Genomic DNA, 9,705 nt, shown 5'->3' on the forward strand with positions numbered 1-9,705 from the left:
ACATTGCAGACCGCAGCGGCGGGCGTAGCGGTCTGCTATCGTCGGCGGTGTTTGCAGGCTGGTTTCAATGTTTCCTGTGCTGCCCTGCGTGGCCCACAGAGTGATGTCATCGGCGTACAGGGCGTGCTGCACGCCGGCGACACCACTCAGCTGGGTGGTGGTGGTGAAAAACTTTAATCAAAGAGAGCTTGAGGGTTAAAAAAAAAAATAAATAACCCTGCTGCATGGTCGGTATCCTTAGTCCGGGACACCGCATGACGAGGCCCCGTCTCGCGCCCGCTTGACCAGAGCCCCTTGGACTCCAGTTGTGGAGCAGTTGAGGGAGGGCAGTCTCACCTCTGCCTCTCGGGTGGGGGTTGGGGGAGGGGGGAGGTGAGGATTCTGAGTACACTGCCCACCACCATGTGAAAGATATCGCAGATCTCTCCCACAGTGCGGGCAGCGCCCATCTGTGTTCGGATCGGAGTGTTTTGCTATTGCAGGACAGAGAAGGGTTCCGGTCTGCAGGCGCCGCAGAGTTCGCTCCTCCGCCTTACTCAGCCCCTTGGCAGGTGCCGGGTAGAGACGGTTGGCTGTCGCAATAATAAATTAGTCCCCTAAACACACAACACCCGTCAAGAGGTCCACTCGGCACAAGCGCAGATGACTCACATCTGGCAGCACCAATCGCCCCGAACCCAAAGACGAAATTTCCTGGTCGCCAGAAAAATAGCCACTAAACAAACTAACTACCGATTCCACCTACACACTTACAAATCCTACTTGCAGAGCAGGACAATACCCAAAGGACTTCGAGTTAATGTTAGGTGCTCCCTCGGTGCGCTCAGGCCTGAACTCCTCGCTCGATGGGAAAAGGTTTCAAATGACGCATCCCTTTCATTCATAGCTATTTTAAAAGAACATTCAGTCAAGAGCAGTTAAATTCCCTCCGATGATCAACTTAGGTAAGATAGAACTAAATTCGGGCGAAAGCCAGGCACTAGCAGATTTTGTAGCCAGAAAGGAACGCAAGCTGCGCGATAAACAGCAGCATAAACAAATTAGAGATAATTTCCGCTAGATACGAATACATCTGGACAGTTTAACAACCCGCCCTCCAATTTCGATACAGACAAAAGATGCGTATTTTCCGCCGCAGGACACTGACAGCAACATTGTCGATATTTCCAATTCCCTAAGTGATGGCGACAAACGGATTCTGAAGCATGGCCTTACATTTTGTCCAACTAACAATAATTTTAACGAGTATGAACTTCACAGAGACCTCACAGAATTTGCGCGAAGATTGCGAATTAAGGAATTCTTTGGCCGAAAAAGCAAACACCCCCAATTACTAACCTAGCTCTTTCCTGTAACACGTGGTCAACACGTGCTCACCCTACTGCAGTAACCAGCCTTAATCCCATCCCTCTCAAAGCCGAAAGCACGTGGACGCCGGAAGCGCAGCAGAGTCCCGAATTAGACTTGTACATTAAATCTGTCTCGAAAGAAATTATAGACCAAACAAAGCAAGCTCGAAAACGCAGAAACGTTACCCCAACGGAACAGGCTACTCTGAACCACTTAGCTTCTAGAACCGATATAGTCATTAAACCTGCAGACAAAGGAGGTAGCATAGTTATCCTGCCAGCCGAAAAATACAAAAAAGAAGCTTTTAGGCAACTTAACAACCCTTGTCATTATAGGAAATTAGATTCAGATCCCACTTCAGAGTTCTGCAAATTGATTCTGAACAAACTGGCAAACTTACTATCAAGAGAACTAATCACGCAGTCCGATTACCACTTCTTAAATCCGCTAAACAAACAGGCAGGACGCTTTTACCTACTTCCCAAAATCCATAAGGTTTCCGCAGAAGACTTGTTTACCGCAGATATCCCCGGCAGACCTATCGTTTCAAACAATAACACGCCCACAGAGAACTTATCAATTTTCCTGAACAACTATCTTGCAGATATTCCCACCCACCTCCCTTCCTTTGTCGAGGATACACCGCACTTTCTCCGCATAATAGAGTCTCTAAATGACGCTTCCATTATCCCAGCAGATAGCATACTTGTCACACTTGACGTCGCCGCTTTGTACACAAATATTCCCATTAATGAAGGTATCGACGCACTCTTAAAAATTCTAACTCAAAGTCCTCACCCGCACGAAACTGAAGTGTACCTCACGCTACTTGAATTGGTACTAACACTCAACTACTTTGAATTCAATTCTTCTTACTACCTTCAAGTATTTGGAACAAGCATGGGCACTCCCTTCGCACCCACCTACGCGAACATTTTTATGGGGCTACTAGAATCTAAACTTCTAAATTCATTTCTAAAAAAACCACTCATATACCTGCGGTACATAGACGATATTTTCATGATATGGGAGCACGGGGCTGAGACCCTGAAGGCATTCGTCACACATTTCAATTCATTCCACCCCAGCATTAAATTCACCTTCAACTCCTCGAAAACGCAAGTCAATTTCCTTGACACCACTGTCCATTTAGAAAATAGCAAGCTCAAAACCACACTTTACAGGAAGCCTACTGACCGACAACAATACTTAGATTTCACTAGCCATCATCCAAGACACTGCAAACAAGGTATATTCGTAGGACAGGCAACGAGACTAAGAAGAATATGTAGCGACGACGATGACTACCTGAAACACCTCCACTCGCTAAAAAACACACTAATCACCAGAAACCATCCACAGACAACCCTTAATAATGCGTTCCAACGAGCAACCACTTTGAAACGAGATGTAGTTCTTAAAAAACGAACAAAAGCTAACAGTCAACGACCTCCTGCACTTATAACGAAATACTCAAACGCGCTTCCAAACATAAACAATATCCTGCGGAAATACCACCCCCATTTTAACTGGTAACGACCGTCTCAAGAAAATATTTCCCGACGCACCAAGGGTAACATACAGACGCAACACAAACCTGAGGGACATCCTGGTGCATGCTAGGCTCGGTAAGAAACCACCACCGACAGTAACTTCATGCTCTCGACCCAGATGCAAGACATGCAAACATTTACAAAGGGACACTACGATTAAAAGTACGGCAAGCGATTTCAGTTTCGATATAAAGACCAGTTTTGACTGCACATCGTCCAATATTATCTACATGCTCCAGTGCTCCTACTGCCAGAAACAATATATCGGAGAAACCGGACAAACAATGAGTGCCAGATTAAACGGGCACCGGGCTGACACAACACGGAATGAACAGAAGGCAGTGTCGACCCATTTTAATCAACGCCATCACAAATTCGACGAACTCAAATTGTTCATTCTTCAGTCAGGCTTCAAATCGACTAGGGACAGAAAATACAGAGAAGCATTCCTAATCCACAAATTTAAAACACTGCAACCAACAGGGATCAACATGTCCAGAGGAAACCTGGAATCTCTCAGGTACATTCCAGGTTCAGCATAATTTTAAATTAACAAATGTCTTGCACGTGGTCAGACTATTTCCTAGAACCTCACATAAGTATATTGTCGCTCCTTGCACCCTTCCCAAGTCATATCTTCCACCCCATTTCCGGCCTTGTCACCCTCTTCCTTTGTTCACCTTTCTTTTTTTTTTCTCTCTTTTTTTTTCTTTTTCTCCTAATCCCCTGCTACCAGTTCTCGGAAACCAAGACACTCCTGTTACCCCCCTCTGCCCCCACTTTTTGGCTTTCTCTGAACACGAGCCATTCCCCCCCCCCCCCCCTGCCTAGTCCTTCCTGGGAAATGCCCCTCTTCCTTTCTCCTTCCAGTGCCAGCCCCCCCCCCCCCCCCCTTTTTTTTTTTTTCCCTTGTTATCATGTCCCTGTACCACACTGACTAATCCTTTTATCTGAGTTTTGCAGGTTCACCCAGCGCTTCCCCCCCCTCCCGTCGCAGCCCCTTCAAAGCCTTTTGTTCATTGCGTACCACCCGGATATAGGTTGTTGCACTATTGTAGCCTAGCGAATGATGATTCACCTCCCTCCCCTTCCTGACACGCATCCCCTCCCACACCACTTTCCTTCCCCACCCCCGGGGCCTTCCTCCTCGGAGCGAAGGCCCTATATAATCCCTGCCGATGATGAACGCTTTGCCCAGACGAAGACAAGTCCCCTTGTCGAAACGTTGGCTCTAGCAAACTGAGGTTTTCCCCTCCCTTGTTCATTTTGTGATGACTGACCTAGGGAGGTAGTTATGCACCTTTTCCCCAAAATCGTCTCCGTGCTGCCAACGTCATGGACCGCAGGTGCACAAACGCTTGACTGCAGTAGGGCCATGCACGGTCCAGGAAGCCTACGTGCTCACTTGGATACTAAAAGTTTGACTGGAAGGTTATGATGATGATGAAGATACCAGGACATTGTCAACGCCAATGCATGCAGCGCACATCTCTCTCATTAGAGCCTCGTAGCTCAGATTGTGGTGTGTCCACTTACCCTGGAGCCAGCTATGCGTCTTTCCTTTTGTGATTATCTGAGAGGGAGAGAAATATTTGGAGGGCGCTTGAACTTCGCCTTTAGGAGTAGAACGCGGCAGCGTCTTACAGCGCTGCAAGGGTGTCCACGGAACGCCATCGCCCGTTCAACGCCCCACTCCTGCTGTAGTAGGCATTGTGTAGTGCGTATGTGCTTGTATAAAAATTGGTAGATTGTTTTTTGAGGAAAGGAAATGGCGCAGTATGTGTCACACATATCTCTGCGGACACCTGAACCGCGCCGTAAGGGAAGGGAGGAAGGTTGGAGTGAAAGAAGAAAGAGAGAAAGAGGTGCCGTAGTGGAGGTCTCCGGAATAATTTCCACCACATGGGGATCTTTAACGTGCACTGACATTAAACTTTAATTAGACGTGCATTCGACCTGCATACATGAACCAGAGGGAAGGCGCATAAGTGCCCTCCTGGAACAGTGGCCACCTCAATTTTAAGGCGAAAGCCTTTAATGTCTCATCGTTGTAAGCAGCAGTTGTCGACAGAGAATGTCACGCTTTTCAGTTGGTCGAAACGGTCGTGACGTCACAGTGCGCCAATTTCAAACGGGGCCAATTGTACTTTGGCTAGTAACCATGCAACCAGTTGAAGGGACCATATAGTGATGCTCCAAGTAAGTGGGACTGAGCTTAGTCAATTGCTTAATTACCCAATTAGCCTAATTAACTTCTCTAGTCAGGCCATATAAATAAATAAAACCTAGTAAGAAATTGGTCGAGCTCGGGAATCGAACCCCGGTCTTCGGAGTGCGAGACGAGCATGTTATCCACTCCGCCATGCCAGCTCGATGGTTTGGAATGAACAAAGGCACGTCTAATGAATACGGTGTCTTCGCTCACTGCCATGCTCCTCCCTTCCCTTCCGGCGAGGTTTAGGTGTCCACCGAGATATGAGAGAGAAATACACTTCCTTTCCTCAAAAACCAATTTACCGATGAGCCAGGCGTAGAACCGAATGGGCGATGGCGTTCTATGGACTCCCTGGCAGCGTTGCAAGACGCTCTCGCGTTCCACTCTTAGAGGCGAAGCGTAACATCTTAACCAAACATCAGTGACCACACTTTAGGTCAAAAAAGTGCACCCCCCCCCCCTGAATTTTGACGGGTGTCCACCGAGATATGTGAGACAGTTGCTGCGTAATTTTCTTTCCTCAAATACAATTTTCATTTTCTTCATTACGGGCCATCTTCGTCTTTCTTCTTTCACTGACACTTCCTCCGTTCCTCTACGGTGCGGTTCAGGTGTCCACCGAGATGACAGAGATTTACTGCGCCATTTCCTTTCCTCAAAAACCGTTGCGTTGAAACGGCAAGGCATCGCGCCGAACGGGTGGTGGCGTTCCGTGGACTCCCTGGCAGCGCTACAACACGCTGTCGCGTTCCACTCCTAAAGGCGAAGCTTAAGCTTAAGCTTAATTAGCAGTTAATTAGTATTCAGGCATTAATCAGTAATTAACCATTAATTAGTGATTTGTCATCACTTAGTAATTAGTACTCAATTACATGTGACGCCACCAGTGCCACAGAAGCACTGAAATGGTGCGGAAAACGCTTTCGCCTCTACGCACTTTAGACAGTCAAATTCCCCCCTGAATTTTTGCTTTAAGCTATGTGACGGTAGTGACAGATGTGCGCTGCATGCGTTGGCATTGACAACGTTATGGCAGAAACGCGGCGCTCCAGCCATAGGTCGTCGGCGTTCGTTGTTTTCATTGGCATTGACAACCGTTTAAACTCAGATCATTCTAAGGAAAGGAAGTGCGCATAACTGGCTCCCTGGGTCAGTGGACGCCTGAATCGCGCTTATAGGTACAGTCTTTGTCAAACGTAACCAGGCTGCATGGTTTGCTTTTAGCTTGTATAGTGGAGCCCTTGTGGCTTTCCTAAAGAACAAAAGGTATTGGAAGGTAAGAAGACCCCCAGTAACGACCATTTCAGCTTCAGGGAAGCTGTAAGGGCTGCACTGTACGAGCTAGAAGCAGACCATGCAGCCTGGTTACTTTTGACAAAGACTGTACGTGGGATGATAAGAGATAGAGATGTTGGCTGCATGCGTTAGCGCTAAAAACGCTGATCGAACTCTCGCGATCAACCATTAGCTGCCACCAGCCAGGGTGGCAAGGTGGGTGGGGATTTTAATGTAGATATAACGACAAACAAGACTTTCTTACCACTTATGCGGAAGAACATCCCGTTCCTCTCGCTCGTAACGCCTCCCACTGCTGTGACAACCTGGCGAAATACTTGCGCAGACCTCGTCTTTGAGAACCAGTTACTGGTGCAGCAAGTCGTGCATATATCAATCTATTCCTCCCACCACAAAGCTTCCTTCATGACAATCCAGAACTGTTAGTGGAGTGTTTCTTGAGGAAGGAATATGTGTGAAAAATAACAAGTTGTCTGTAATTGTACATACATGTTTTGCTTGAATTCTTTGCCTCAATCTGTCGAAAAGCAGAAACAGCTGATGAGCTGCGCTCAGATTTCGCAGTAGGAAGTAGCGTAATCGTCGTAATTTTTTTTCCTCCACTAGCGCGGGTGGGGACTACTGGGTCAACCCACACTGTTGTGCGGTGAGCCACGATTTTCGACCTTTAATGTAGTCCCCACCCAGTAGTCCCCACCCGCTGCGGCAACAGTGTTTCCAGGGATACGACTCCCTATCTGACTTTTGCTAAAAATTGGGGCACTCCAACATGGATAAACACTCAACAAAATTTCGGCAGCGATCACTACATATTGGAAATAGTGGCTTCAACTTACCCCAAGCGTCGTAGCGCTCGAGCTCCCACCCTTGTCGATTGGGACATGTTCCGCGCTAAAAGGGCCGCCCGAGAAGCTGATACCCCCGAAATACTAGACATAGATGTCTGGGCACAGGTTTTTTGTCAAGATACCAAGGCAGCCACCCGTACGTTAGAGCAGGCTGACCACCTGGGGATTGCGGACAGCCGGCTTCTTCACCTATGGGAGGCAAAGAGAGGACTCGAGAACCGACTCAAACGACAGCGGTGGAACCGCAGTCTGCGCAGAAGAATAGCTAGGCTAAACAAGGAGATCGAGGATCGTGCGGTCAAACTTACTCAGCAAAACTGGGAGGACATATGCAACCGCATGGATCGCAATATGGGAGTCTCTAAGACTTGGAACTTGCTCCGTCATCTACTTGACCCTGCAGGTAGCAAAACCACCCACAGGCAGAACCTGCAAAAGCTTGTGCATGCATACGCAGGCACACCAGAGGACCTTTTCCTTGAACCTAAAGACAGATATATTGGCAATGCTCCTATCCAAGCCTTCCCAGATTATGCTGGTTCGGAAAACACGCAGCTCGACTCCCCGATTACTGTGGATGAGGTTAGGGCAGAGATTGCCAGGCTAAACTGTAAATCCGCCTCTGGCCCAGATGCAGTATCCAACAAGATCCTCCGCAACCTAGATGAACAGTCGCTACAATCACTAACTGAGTATATGCAGAAATGCTGGTCGGAGGGCTCAATCCCACAAATATAGAAAACGGCAGAGATCATTCTCATTCCAAAACCCGGGAAGGCACTCAGCCTTTTGAACCTCAGGCCAATTTCGCTCACGTCTTGTGTGGGTAAGCTCATGGAGCACGTAGTTCATACCCGCCTCAACCGGTTTATGGAGGAGAACGAGCTGTACCCCCCAACCATGATTGGCTTTCGACCAAAACTTTCTACGCAGGATGTAATGCTTCAGCTCAAACATCAGATTATTGAGGCAAAAACGCGGGACACCAGAATAATTCTTGGACTCGACCTGGAAAAGGCCTTTGACAATGTCAGACATGATGCGATCTTAGAGAACCTTCATGAACTCGGGGTGGGAGCCCGCACCTTCAACTATATCCGCGACTTTCTCTAAGGTAGAAAGGCGCATTTTCAAGTAGGAGGTCTCCACTCGCGTGACTTCCCCCTCGGCAACAAGGGCACCCTGTAGGGATCGGTCCTGTCACCCTTCCTCTTCAACGTTGCAATGTTGAAACTTCCACACCAATTAGCGCAGATCCCTCAACTCCACCACAGCCTCTATGCTGACGATATCGCCTTGTGGACCGCCGAGGGCAGTGATGCCGAAATCGAAGAGAGACTCCAGCGTGCCATCGATATCGTGGGGAGCTATGTAGACCCCAGGGGGCTGCTGTGCTCTCCAGCCAAATATGAATTTCTCATATTCCGCAAAATCAGATCCCTTGCGCAACCCCCACCGGCCATCGAACTCAGTATTCCCGGAGTCCCCATTCCTCGAGTACCCAAAATTAAAATCTTTGGCCTAATTCTACAAGAACACGGCTTCAATGGTGACGTAATTCAGAAGCTTCAGGGAACCTCGCAGCAAATTATGCGACTCATTCGCCGCATTAGTAACCGCCACTCGGGCTTGAGGGAAAGCAATACTCTCCGTTTAGTACAAGCCTTTGTGATCAGACGCATCGCTTACGTATGCCCTTACCTACATCTCAAGTCAGCTGGAAAAAAGAAAGTGGAAGCCATAATCAGAAAATGCGTCAAACAAGCAGTTGGGCTACCCATGCACACAGCGACTGAGAAAGTCTTAGGTCTCGGTCTTCATAACACCCTAAGTGAGATTATTGAAACGGTAACCGTCTCGCAGTACGAACGACTAACGGCCACCCCAACTGGCAGACACATTCTGTCCACACTCGGCATAGCATACGAACGACAAGGCGGACCAACAACTGACCTTCCCAAACATATACGCCAGCTTCTGGTCATTCCTCCACTACCTCGGAACATGCACCCCGATTTCCACGCTGAACGTCGTGCAGAGAGAGCCAAATCATTAGGCAAACGCTTTCTGAATGATACCTCTGTGGCAGTCTGTGGCAACTGTTCGTCGGCTGACAGTCTTTACCAGCCAGTAACTGATTCGGCTCTCAATGCGTTTAGAAGTGAGCTGCTGCAAATAGACTGGCGCGAAGTTCTGAATATACATGATGCTAACAACGCCTACAATGTTTTTTTAGATACCTTCAAAAGATTGTACAATGCTCATTTTCCTGTTAAGCGACGCAAAAAGAGTAGAAAAATTCGAAAGCCATGGGTTACACATGAACTGTACCAAGAAATGAGAGCAAAAGATAAGCTCTAAAGACAGTTTTTAAACACCCGCAACGCTGATGATTTGACCGTCTTTAAAAGGTATCGGAACCAGCTAACGAAAAAGCTGCGCA

The sequence above is a fragment of the Amblyomma mixtum genome, unplaced genomic scaffold (assembly GCF_055824585.1).
Source record: "Amblyomma mixtum isolate Tamu unplaced genomic scaffold, ASM5582458v1 scaffold_19, whole genome shotgun sequence".
Taxonomy (NCBI): Eukaryota; Metazoa; Arthropoda; class Arachnida; order Ixodida; family Ixodidae; genus Amblyomma; species Amblyomma mixtum.